The following is a 13389-nucleotide window of genomic DNA, read 5'->3' as shown; positions in this document are numbered from 1 at the left end:
CTTTCTTTTACTTTATTTTTTTTTTGTGAGGCAGTTGGGGTTAAGTGACTTGCCCAGGATCACACAGCTAGTAAGTGTCAAGTGTTTGGTTTGAGGCCGGATTTGAACTCAGGTCCTCCTGACGTAAGGACTTCAGGGCTGGCGCTCTTTTGATCTAATTAGCCAATGGTCTGACTGCACAGGCAGCTGATTCTGATTTGATTCCCTATCAATATCTACAATATAAAGATGGCCTATAAGACATTTATATGGATACACAAAGAAGATTCACAATAAGATATTGCCAGTAACTTTGTCAGGGAAGAATACTTAGTAATATACTCATACATAATCATCTTACTTGCAATTGGTTTATAAAGCATAATAATGTATTAACTTCTCTGCCCTCATTGCAAGCATTATAGGAAAATGTTGGCCATCCTGTTTTCTTGATGTGAAATACACTTTGTGAAATTTAAATAAATAAATATTATTTGGGCATAGTACCATTTACTGATAGCCACCAATTATTTTATTGAATTCAAAACACCTCATCTAAAACAAACATAATTATCTTTGATAATAAAAGTGTAAGTGGAAGAAATTGCCTATTGCTTTTCTTTGCTGTAAACAGGAGGAAGCATTTCATCATGAATTAGGTAAGTGTGTTACTATGCATGTACCACTCTTAAAAATTCTTAATATATACATGAAATAATCTGAACTTATACATAAAATCATCTGAAACAAAGATATTAAAGGTGATATCACTTGTATCTTTAAAGGATTCTTTACACAGTATTTTATTTCTTTTAATCAAATATTTCCCTAAGATATTTAAAATCTGATTAATTTCATCAACATGTAGTCAGTTTTTCATAGCAGACCTCCTTTCCATAAAGTCAGTGTATTTATCATTATCCATATTGAGAACATGTGTTTCATCATAGGTCTGACTGCTGGTGAGGATGAGGTTAATTGGCTATTTGTGGAGGTGCATTAACTCTTTCCTTGGGTTCTGCTCCATAGATCACCTCTTTAAGTCATGCTGCTACAAATAGAACTTGAGTTAATTCACCTCTAAAAAATGATCCATTTACCTCTCACCAGTCAAATGTGGTCCTTAATGTGTTTGGTAGTAATATGTGACTCTGTCAAAGCAGATATGGACAGATAAATATCAAATAATATTATTCTCTTTGTGTAAGGTGGGGAATCCTTCTCTAGCATCCCTTATGCAAAGAAAGGAAAGATGAAAGGGTGAAAAGAAAGTACTCCATCTTAAATCTTATTCCATCCCACTCCATTTAGACTACATACATTCACATCCATATAGACTCCTTCCCACTCCCTACAACCCCCCCCCCACACACAGAGCAAAACAAGTGATTGGAGGAAGGAGGATGAAATTATCAGAATGAATCATAGAGTAATACATGGGGACTGAAGGACTGAATGCTGTCTGGTCATCTCAGATATTGGATCATTTACAACTTATATATATATATTGCTGATTACCAGGACCAAAGGACATCACACACATATATGTGCATACACATACATATTTATGTGTGTATATATGTATGTATGTATATATAAATATATATATATGTATATGTATACATTCACACACACATATATTTATATATACATACATATATTTATTTATATGTCTGTTTATATATATTTTTTTCAGAGAAATTTCCCATTTGAAAAAGATAAGCTATATGCTACAAAGAAAGGTATATAAAACAAAAATAAAGAATGGATGAAGTACATAGAAAAGAGAAGAAAAAAATGTGTTATCTGTGAAAGCAGAAAGAACTTGACTTGCTTGACTTTTTGTATCAAGCATGCTATGGCAGTCTTTTGATTCTAATATGAAACTATAGTAAGGATCATTGCACTAATGCATGAGGATTTGTGATAATGTTGCAGAAATTTTACTGTCAAAACTGAACTGCAGTGTAATGACTTTTGTTATCATGGTTTCTAATAACTATTCAGCATGAATTGACCCTACATATGTTTTACTGCAATAATATGTCAGTAACTCAAAAAGCTAAAGAGGAAATAGAAAACAGCTAGCACAACATCAAACTCTGTGTGTGACTTCCCGATAACCTTATGCTAGTCTTTGGAGGGTTACTATCGCTGGATCCTAACTCCCTTCCAACAGAGTAGGCAGTGAGTGCATGGTGTGATCATTAGGCAATGAAGACATGTAGATTAGATGGAGCAGGGCTGCCCAGTGGCCCAGCCCAGGCTTCACTCTAGAACAGGCACTGTTTCTCCTTCTTGTCTTCGAGTCCCTTGTTCTACTGTCTGTCTCTCCCCTTGCTGCAGTCAGTGCCTCTTTGTCTGTCTCTCCCTGCTGTACTCTATCTCATTGTTTCTTTCTCCCCGCTGTGACATTTCTCCTTCTCTCCAATGTGGTGGGTTTCTGTCTCCTCTCCCACTGTGATGGGTTAGCCTGTGTCTTCATCCTGGGCAGTGTACCTCTGTCTGTTTCTACTGCAGTGGGGGACTCTTTCTCCCTACTGTTTGCGTTTTCTTCACTGCAGTGTCGGTGGTGGCTCTGGTTAGCTGGCTTTTGCTATTTTTTTAATATTCTCTCCCTCTTCTTCCCTCCCAAAGGAGTGTACCACTGCCCATCATAAAATGTAAGGATAGCTTCTTTACAGATATTTCATAACCTTTTAAGGAACATTAATAGTAATATTACCTTTTATATTTTAGGGTTTTTTAAATTATTATATTTCTTGATTGAAATATAAACAAAGAATTGCCATAAATATTTTCTGCATCTTAAGATAACATGTTTTAATAAATATCTTCCTGTCTGGGGATAATATATACGTATACATACATACACATACACACATACATATATATACACACATATATGTATATTGAAACCTTAACTTAAAGCCTAATAAATAATAAATAGGAAAAATGGGGATCCCCTAGGAAAATAAATGGGAAAATGAGCACATAGACCTTACATTAAGCTGCTAATATTTTGTATGACATCAAAACATGCTTAAACCATAATCACTGCTGAACATGAACATGACATTTTCTCTATAGATAGCCAGAAGAAACATTTTCAGTATTCTTAGTTTGCAGCCAGGCTGTTGTTAAGGGTTTTTTTCTCTTATTTAGTTGGCAATAAACTTCTCTCCTCTCCATCCTGACTTTCATGATCTTTTTCTTCTATATTTGTTTCTAGTTAATCCTTACAAAAACCTCCTCCTTTCTGGAATGCTTAGGTCTCATTATCCCATTTCAATCTTAATATAAATCATCTCTTGACTATAGGCTACAGCTTTAAAATGAGGCCTCTTTACCAGCAAGCGCGTGCACACATGTGTATATTTTAATTAATTAACCTCTTTGCTACAGTACCTTTGTCTTTCCCTACAATTGCTCTATGCAACTCTAAGATTAGACCTCATCAGGTTGTAGCCACCTGGAAGGACAGCCTCTTGGAATTTCTCTGAGCTGGTCTTTAGATGATAATTGGTTAATCAACAAGCATTTATTAGGCACCTATTATTGGCCAGGCCCTGAGCTAAGTGAGGAATGCAAAGATGTAAAGGAAAGTCCCCTCAAGAAGTTCACATTCTACTAAGGAAGACACCTGTACTATAAATTAGGACATGCAAAACAGATACACACTAAATGCAACAGGGATGACAGGCTGTTGTTGGGTCCTTGGCTGACATCCTTTTAACTTGATTGGACCTCTCACCGCTTCCCCTTCAGTGCAGTAACCTGAACTCAGGATTGCCTCCATGACAACACTAGACTAGACTTCTGGGAGCCAGGATGGAAGAGTAAGCAGTATATCACTGTAACTCACCCATGGTCACCTCCCAACAACCATAAAATGGTACTCCAAAACAAATCCTGGAATAGCAGAACCAGCAAAAAGACAGGGTGAAACAATCTTTTCTGCCCAAGAAACCTGGAAGATCGGCAAGAAAGGTCCAGCTCACTTGGGTAAAAGGGGAGTGAAGTCCAGAACATGAAGTGTCCCAACAAGCCAGCAAAGCAGCAGAAGATCCTGAGCTCCAAGTGTGGCAGAACAGGCAAACACCAACATCAGGACCTCTCACTGCCTTAGCATAGCCAGGAGAACCCGCAGACTCCAGCTCTGAGAACCATCACATGCTTCAGTGCAACTCCAGCAGGCAGTCAACCTGTAGTGGCCAAATGTCTATGTGCTTCAGCACAGCTCTGGGCAAACAGGAAGCCTCCAGAGGCCAGGCCCCACATGCTTCAGTGTTATTCAGAACACCCTGCCAAGCCTCAGCCTGACACAACCACTGTGACCTTAGCTCAGCATCAGGTAAGCTGTCAGACCCCTATGGCCTCCAGCAGCTCCATCTAAGCCCCACCCTACCCCCTCGGTGCAGCACTAGACATGAGAATCCTCTGTGAGCCTCAGGGCAACATCAGTACAGCACCAGGTAAATAGGCAGGGCATGCAACCCCCAGCACAAGAAGCCTGAGACAGTGCCCTTCCACCCTGGGAGCAAAGCTTAAATTAAAAAAAAAGGAAAAAGGCCAAAAAAGATAAGCAAAGAACAAAAAAATCTGACCATATAAAATTATTAATGGTGACAGGGAAGACCAAGACACAAACTCAGAGGACAACAGTGTTAAAACACCTATGGGCAAAACACCAAATTAAAACAGGAAGTGGTTGCAAGCCCAGAAAGAACTCATGGAAGAGCTCAAAAAGGAGCTTAAAAATCATTTAAGAGAGGTAAAAGAAAAATTGGGAAAAGAAATGAGAGTGATCAAAGAGAATTATGATATAGAGTCAACAGCTTGGAAAACTGCCTAAAAAGTAGAATCGGCCAAATGGAAAAGGAGATACAAAAATCCACTGAAGAAAACAACACCTTAAAGAGTACAGCTGGCTACATGAAAAAGAAAGTACAAAAACTAATTGAGGAAAATAACACCTTAAAAGTTAGAATTGGGCAAGTGGAAGCTAATGACTCTATTAGACATCATGAATCAAACAAATTCAAAAGAATGAAAAAATGGAAGAAAATGTAAAATACCTTGTCAGAAAGACAACTGACGTGAAAAATAGAACCAGGAGAGAGATTATCAGAATCATTGGACTACCTGAAAGCCATAATCAAAAGGAGGACCTGGACAGAATCTTTCAAGAAATTATCAAGGAAAAATGCCCTGATGTCCTGCAACCAGAGGGCAAAATAGGCATTTAAAGAATCCACTGATCACCTCAGGGAAGAGATCTCAAAACAGAAACTCTAAGGAAAATTTTAGCCAAATTTCAGAACTATCAGGTCAAGGAAAAATACTACAATTCAAATATTGGGGAACCACAATCAGGATTACACAGGATTTGGCAGCTGCAACATTAAAGAATTGGAGGTCATGGAACATGATATTCCAGAAAGCAAAGGAGCTAGGACTTACCTAGCAAAATTAAGCATAATATATCAAAGGAGAAAGTGGTCCTTTGATGAAATTGAAGGATTTCAAGCTTTCATAAAGAGAAGACCAGAACTAAACCAAAAATTTGACCTCTAATATCAAGACCCAAGAGAAGCATAAATAGGTAAAAAGGGAAAAAAATAAGGGATTCAATAGAGCTAATCTGTTTATGGGAAGACGATGCTTGTAATTCTTTAAAAAATGTATCACTAATAGTATACCTAGAAGGAATATACATAGATAGAGGGCATAAGGTGAATTTGAGGGAATGACATAAAAAAATTAAGTACAATGGTCACAGAAGGATTGATAAATGGCGAAAGGTTATGAATAGATATTTTTCAGATGAAGAAATCAAAGTTATCAATAGGCATATGAAGACATGCTCTAATGTTCTAAATCACTTTTGATTAGAGAGAAATGCAAATTAAAACAACTCTAAGATACCACCTCGCACCTATCAGATTGGCTAATATGACAAAAAAGGAAAATGATAAGGATTGGAGAGGATGTGGGAATTTAATACTCCAAAGTATCTGTGATTTAATTTGCTGTGGATATTCCCTATATTCACATAGATTATGACCCCTCTATGTCCTTAAAATTGGTCTTAATGATGAGCTTTGTTTAAAAGAAATCTACCAATGGCTAACCATTTAGCAATGAACTTCTCTGACTTTGGAAATCTTTATAAGTAAACAAGTCTGGTAGAAAATTTTTAGAAGCCTAGTTTGGTAGAACCTGCTAGAGATCTTGATATGCTAACAGATAAAAGAATCCAAGTCTCTTCCATACCATGAGAACATTTGTAAAAGGATCAGATCTGTGAAATGATACTAAATAACCTTATTGGTCCAAATATAGGTTGCACATTTACACAAACTGCATAAAACTATGATTTTCACTTATACTTAGACATTTTTTTCTGTGTACGCTGACAGTGAGAGAGACAGAGACAGAGAAAAGGACAGAAAGGGACAAGTGGAGGGGTGCACTATTTGTGGAATTGTCAACTGATCCAATCTGATACTACTAGGTCTATATCCCAAGGAGATCATGAAAAAGGGAAAAGGACCTATATGTGCAATTTATATTTATAGCAGCCCTTTTTGTGATGGGAAAAAATATTGGAAACTGAGGGTATGCCCATCAATTGGGGAATGGCTGAATAAGCTGTGGTATCTGAATGTAATGGAATAGTGTTGTATAGTAAGAAATGAGTAACAGGTAGATTCAGAAAAACAAAACAAAACAAAGCCCTGTAAAGACTTGTAAGAACTGATACAAAGTGAAAAGAGCAGAACCAAGAGAACATTGTACACGTTGTGTGATGATCAGCTATGAATGACTCAGCTCTTCTCAACAATATATTAATCCAAGACAAGTACACAAGATTCATGAAGGAAAATACTATCCATATCCAGATATAGAACTTATGGACTCTGAATGCAGATTGAAGCATATTTTTCTCACTTTATTCTCTTTTTTTTCTTTTGATCTGCTTCTTCTTTCAGAACTGTGACTAATATGGAAGTATGTTTTACATGATAGCACATAGATAAACTATATCAAACTGCCTACCATTTTCAGAAGATGGGAGGGGAGTAAGGGAGGGAAAGGAAAATTGGAACTCAAAATCTTGTAAAATTGAATGCTAAAATTTTTTTTGACATATAACTTGGGGAAAAATAAAATACTATTAAAAAAGTAGAGTAGGAATTTTGTGGAGGTTGTGGGTGTGTGTATATGTACACTGTCAATACGTAAAAGATATTTGATTGCATCAGTGTGAAAATGCTGAATGTAAAAACTCACTCCACTGATGCACATTATAATCCATCTATCACTTAAAGTCTTTGAGGGCAAAATTGCTTACCCCCGGTCAAACAGCTATTGTGAAGAAGGTGTTGAACTCAAGTTTTCCTGACTTTAAGGATGGTCTTCTATTCATTATGCTACACTGTGTGTCTGTCTCCACCCCTCCACTTGTCCCTTTCTGTCCTTTTCTCTGTCTCTGTCTCTCTCACTGTCAGCGTACACAGAAAAAAATGTCTAAGTATAAGTGAAAATCATAGTTTTATGCAGTTTGTGTAAATGTGCAACCTATATTTGGACCAATAAGGTTATTTAGTATCATTTCACAGATCTGATCCTTTTACAAATGTTCTCATGGTATGGAAGAGACTTGGATTCTTTTATCTGTTAGCATATCAAGATCTCTAGCAAGTTCTACCAAACTAGGCTTCTAAAAATTTTCTACCAGACTTGTTTACTTATAAAGATTTCCAAAGTCAGAGAAGTTCATTGCTAAATGGTTAGCCATTGGTAGATTTCTTTTAAACAAAGCTCATCATTAAGACCAATTTTAAGGACATAGAGGGGTCATAATCTATGTGAATATAGGGAATATCCACAGCAAATTAAATCACAGATACTTTGGAGTATTTAATTCAATTCAACAATTGTTAATTAAATGACTATTATGGACTTAGCAGAATTAAAAACTGTATTTGAAATACAGATTTGTGCCTTAAACTATGAAGATATTGAATAGATGGGCCTTGGAATCAATTGTAAAGAGAAATCACTTGATAAGATAATTTACTGATGATATGACAAATGGAATCTTTGACTTGACGACAGTCTTTAAATGAGGCATTTATCTACCTAGCAACAGTATAGACAATGTCAATGAAGGTCTAATCATGTCAACAAAAATGTTATATGGAAACAAAGGAAAATCCAGATTGAAATTGGTATAGAATGTTTCTACTTCCATCTTCTGTACATGCCCTAGCATTTCTATCAAAGAATAAATTGTTGGTCTAGTTATGCAGAAAGTCATGTTTATTTCTTCATAGTGTCCATATTCAAGCTAGAAGACTAAAAATAATCTGGACTTTTAAAAATCTTCCCAGACAACTACATTGCCTTTTTTAATGGCCACAATATTTCCTCTTTTCCAAGCCTTTGTGAATTTTTCCAAAAATAATGGTTATGTGTTTGCTTTCACAGCAGATATACTAAAATTGTAATGATATAGTGAAGATGGTCATGGCTCTAGCACAAGGATGACACACAAATTTGTGAAGCAAAAGTAATGGCTAATACCCTTGCAATGATAACTTTCAATTCATTTAGTATCATAGGAAGCCTATTATCTCTTCTGTTGATTTGAATACATCCAATTTCTCTGGGCACTGTTGAATTTTAGCTTTCCTTTATTGGTTAGGTTTTCTAAGCTTCCTTAATGGTCATGACTTGCTCCAATCAACTATTTACAGCATTTTTTTCTGGAAAGACAAAAGTGAAGAAGACATTACAAACCTCAGCCTTTTTCTACTGCCTTCTCTTAATTACTTTGCAATTCAACAAGTCAATTCCATTCAACACATATTGATTGAGTTGCTACCAGTTTTCTCTTCCTGACTATCATGGTGGCAAACTATTTTTGCATCCTCTTCTTTTGTCTAATATATTTGAAGATGTTTTACTGGCTTAATTTCCATTCTTAGTGTATTTTTCCCATTTTCTTTTCATCTTTTGTATAGATTTCTATCTTTAGTGAGATTGGTTTCTTGTTATCTACCTAGATCTCCTTGTAGATGGTTGTAGTTTTTCTTTAGCATGCAAAGCTATTCTGGCTTCCTAACAGTAACTTAAACTTAGTAAAATATACTTTCTTAAAGTTCATTTTTTTAACTTTTATTGACTTCTGTCTTCTGAATCTTAAGAACATTAATTAAATTATCTTAGTAATGATGATGATGATGATGATGATGATAACCAGCATTTATATAATACTTTAAGGTTTGCAAAGTGCTTTACAAATATTGTCTCACTATAACCCTGAGAGGTAGGTGTTATTATCCTCATTTTGCAGATGAGAAAACTGAGGCTGAGAGACGTTTAATGGCATTCCTAGAGTTACATAGCTAAGTATCTAATTCAGGATCTGAATTCAGGTCTTCCTGACTCCAAGTCTAGCATTTTATACACTGTGCTGACTAGCTATCTAATCCACCTCTGATCAAGAGTCTATCATTCTTGCAGTGTAAACATGGTCCAGAAATCCCAAATACCATTCTTGGCCCCACCAGTTTCTTGGCTAGCATTTCATTTCCCTAATTTGCCTTTTTTTCTTGGAAGTCTTTGCCTTTGAGTAGCAGGGATGAAACGTAAAATGTTCAATTTCCTTTTCAAGAATTTAATCATCATCAATCCATTCTAGTTTTCTTTCAAATTACATACACATTTCATTTATAAAGCTGGGGTTCAAACCCCATCCCAGTCCATCATTTAGTCAATCAACAGTTTCAAATAAGTATTAAAGAACTTTCCTATAACCTTATGACAATGTGTGGACAAGCTTTTAATCAATTCAAAATGACTGTAGGACTACAGGCAGTTGGATGAAAGGCAGGTTATATATAATACAGGAAATATCTTGTGATTCATTGGTAAGATCAAGTCATACTAGTTTGGCTACATATAAAAATAGCAAGTCAGTCAAGCAGTAGGTTAGTCAAGTGGTGCATTGGTTGGAGCCAAGGCCAAGAGAGAGATTTACCTTGGGAAAGGGGATCTTTTTCCTCCTTCCTCCCCACAGACCATGTTATGAGATAAACTGCAACAGTAGGAAACAACACACCCACCTTGAAGCAGAAAGAGATATATCAAAGATAAAGAGAAGGTCCCTTGAGAAAATGAGAGGCTGCAACTCTGTTTTCCTGTCTCCTATTAAAGAGGCTGTAAGCTTCAGGGCTGATGCCCCAAGGGAGACAAAGTAGAAGGGCAGCTGCCTTGTTTTCCACTTAGTCACCAAGTGTATATGAGTGAATGCTGCCTCTGTTTATTTTGTGTTTCCTTAATCTTTTCTATTTATATTCTGAGATGGGAATACCTACTTTAATAAGTTTAGTGGAGCCAGAGATCCCATCAGAGGTTGTACCAGTGACTAGTGGTGATAGCAGTGGCTGCTAAAATAGTGACTGATGACACAGAAACTACTTGCAGCCAGATGTGGAAAAACAATTACCTGAAGATGCCAATAGCTTCAGGGGGTGAGAACTCTCATAGCAAAGAAGTGCTGGGTATGGATTCAACAGAAGCATAACCAGGAACTTCATGAGGACCATGTGAAGGGCTAGAAGGACTTCTAGTAACCACAAGCTGTGAGTTTACTTTTTGGTCATATGTATATTCTACATGTGACTCATTGCCAACATACTCTAAATATGAACTAACTCTTCATAAGAACCTACTGTGTTCAAGGAGGAGTATGCTCTGGTTTGGTAAAAATGTTTTTGTAACTACTATTCTTGCTATATGTCCTCAGAAACTACTCTTGTCTAAAAGCTAATTTATGCTACTGGCTGACAATAAATGAGAAATTTGCTGGTGGGGGCTCATGAGCAAGAATACTAGAAACCTATTCCATTAGGGTTATCCCTAGAATCTTGAGGAGAGTTGCTTATTGGGAACACCCAAATTTAGAGGGTGAGCATAGGTTGGCTGAATGGTCACAGAGGGGTTGTTACACATGGATCATCAGAAGTAGGTAGTTCTCTAGTTTGACAGTATTAGAAGATTTGTTATATATTAGATATTATCAGGTAAAAACTAAATACCTCTATATTCTTCAGCAAGGCATCATCAACCACTACTACTGATCTCTTCTTGTGCTCTCAGTTCAAAAAATAACTGTTACCTGAAATGTCACAGATCATCATTCCTCGGAGGACCAGCAGCATCTTTAAAAGATCCAACTCCTTCCTCTTCTAGAAGAGCCTCACAACTGATTCTTACTACCAAGTATTCAGTGGTCCTTCTTCCCTTCCTGCTTTGTCTAAAATTCTACCCTCTAGACTCTTAAATGTAATAATCTTTCCTGAGTTCTTAGGTTGACTAATCAGATGCTTTTCCTTCTTTGTTTTCTCACTGAAGCCCTTCAGTTTTAAAAGAAATATTTAATTCTTCCTGATAATCTAGAGTATTTGTCTCCAAACTTGTGCTTCCAATGTATGTATATTTGTTTGTAAATTATATACACATACTATAATACTAATAGTAGGCTTCCTGAGGCAGCTAGTATGGTACAGTGGCTGGAGTCATGAAGACCTGCATTCAAATCTGTCATCAGACACTTATTAGCTCTATGACCCTGGGCAAATCTCTTAGCCTCTGTTTGCCTTAGTTTTCTCATCACTAAAATACAGATAATAATAGCACCTACTCCAGGGATCAAATGAAGATAACATTTGTAAAAGCATTTTGCCCCATTGCCTAGCACACAGTAGGTTGTATATAAATGTTTATTTCCTCCCTTTGCCCCTCCTGTTGGCAAAAAAAAAAATCAGTTTTACATGTGAAATGCAACTGATCTGGCTTCATTCATTGAAAAAGCATTTGTAACTATTCCAGTAGGCCAAAGGGATCATGCTTTTCATTAGGGATTCGTAGGCAAAAATAAAAAATTCCCAACATCAAGGAGCTTACATTTTAAAGGGGGTTATAAAATAGATGAATAATTCATCCAAAAAGATTTAGGTATTTAAAACTGATAGAATGCTAGATTCATATGAATCAACAGCATTACAGGGCATCTTCAAAAAGCTAATGAGATCTTGGGGTGCATTAAAAAATATAGTATCTAATCCTAAGGAGGTGGATGGTCTTTCCTTCTATGACACAGATATGTCCTTGATGCATAAACTAGGGAAGATCAAAGTAGTAAAAAAAAAAAAAAAAAAAAGTTATAAACCAGATTTCTAATGAACATAAAATTTAAATAACCAACAAATTAAATAAAATAGTTTTATTTAAATAAATGTTTGACAGGTATTTAGTAACTTAAATTATTAATATAAGCAACTTTTAAACCAATAAAATTAAATGAAATATTGACAAAGAGAGTAAAACAACATTTCACCAAGATTCCATACTATAACCGGGTTAGATTTATACCGGGAATGCAGTATTGTTTAATATTAGGAAAATTATAAGCATACTAATAACAAAATAAAATCATATGATTGTATCGATAGATACAGAAAAACTTTTACTAAAATATGACACTTATTTCTGTTTAAAAACACTAGAAAACAGAAATAAATGGACATTTCATTAAAATAATAAATAGCACATATATTATGTATACACATATGTGTATAAGTAAATTTACCTTTGTGTTTGCTTTGTATATACACATGTGTAGAAACACATATATGCAGTTCTATTGTAATGTGTGTTTCAAAAACCAAATAACTCATATTTGAGTTTGTTTTTGAGCTATTTTTTTTCCATGAGAAACAACAAGAAGGCAGAAAATTGTCTCCCCCTTATAATTCATGATCTACAACCTTTCTGCTGCCTACTTCCACAAGCAAACCAGGTATTTTTCAAGATAAAGGGCCATATTGCACATCGTCTGGTGCAATAGGAACTTGGAGTGGAGAAGGACAGCTCCTTACCACTTCCCCCCCGCTTTACTCCCTTTCACTGAATTCTTTAGCCCAGAGATCCAGGGGCACAGCCTGCCCAACTTGCTTCTGCAACCTGAGGCATAGGCTAAGCAGCAGCCAGAGGCGGTGGACTTTACTGCTATTTAATGTAGTATTTATATATTTCTTAACCATTTAAGATGTATTAAATGGTACTACTTTTTTTATTAGGTTCCTATCTTTTTTATATGTGTCAGTGATGGAAGTTTTTGAGTAATGTGCCCCTAACTCCACTTCTCCCATAACCCCCGTGGTTTATATTGCAAGATTTTGCATAACTTGGTGGTTTTTTGGGAAATATATGTCATGTTATAGCAGAATAGCCTGCATATATAACCAAGAGCTTCTCTAGTAATGGAAATAACTAGAATCCTTTTCAGTAAATTCAAGAGTAAAAGAAGGATAATCATTGTTACAATTCTGTTTG

General features: G+C 35.9%; 1 non-coding gene across 1 annotated transcript; it reads left to right on the top strand.

Moving 5' to 3' along the window:
• Positions 1–8463: 8463 nt before the first annotated feature.
• Positions 8464–8566, top strand: LOC114054341. The gene has a single exon (XR_003570465.1). It is a non-coding gene; the product is annotated as a U6 spliceosomal RNA (small nuclear RNA).
• The last annotated feature ends 4823 nt before the right edge of the window (positions 8567–13389 follow it).

Source organism: Vombatus ursinus, unplaced genomic scaffold, assembly GCF_900497805.2.
Source record: "Vombatus ursinus unplaced genomic scaffold, bare-nosed wombat genome assembly UNPS02014812.1, whole genome shotgun sequence".
In the NCBI taxonomy this organism is placed as follows: Eukaryota; Metazoa; Chordata; class Mammalia; order Diprotodontia; family Vombatidae; genus Vombatus; species Vombatus ursinus.
This window is presented reverse-complemented; position numbering and strand designations above follow the sequence as displayed.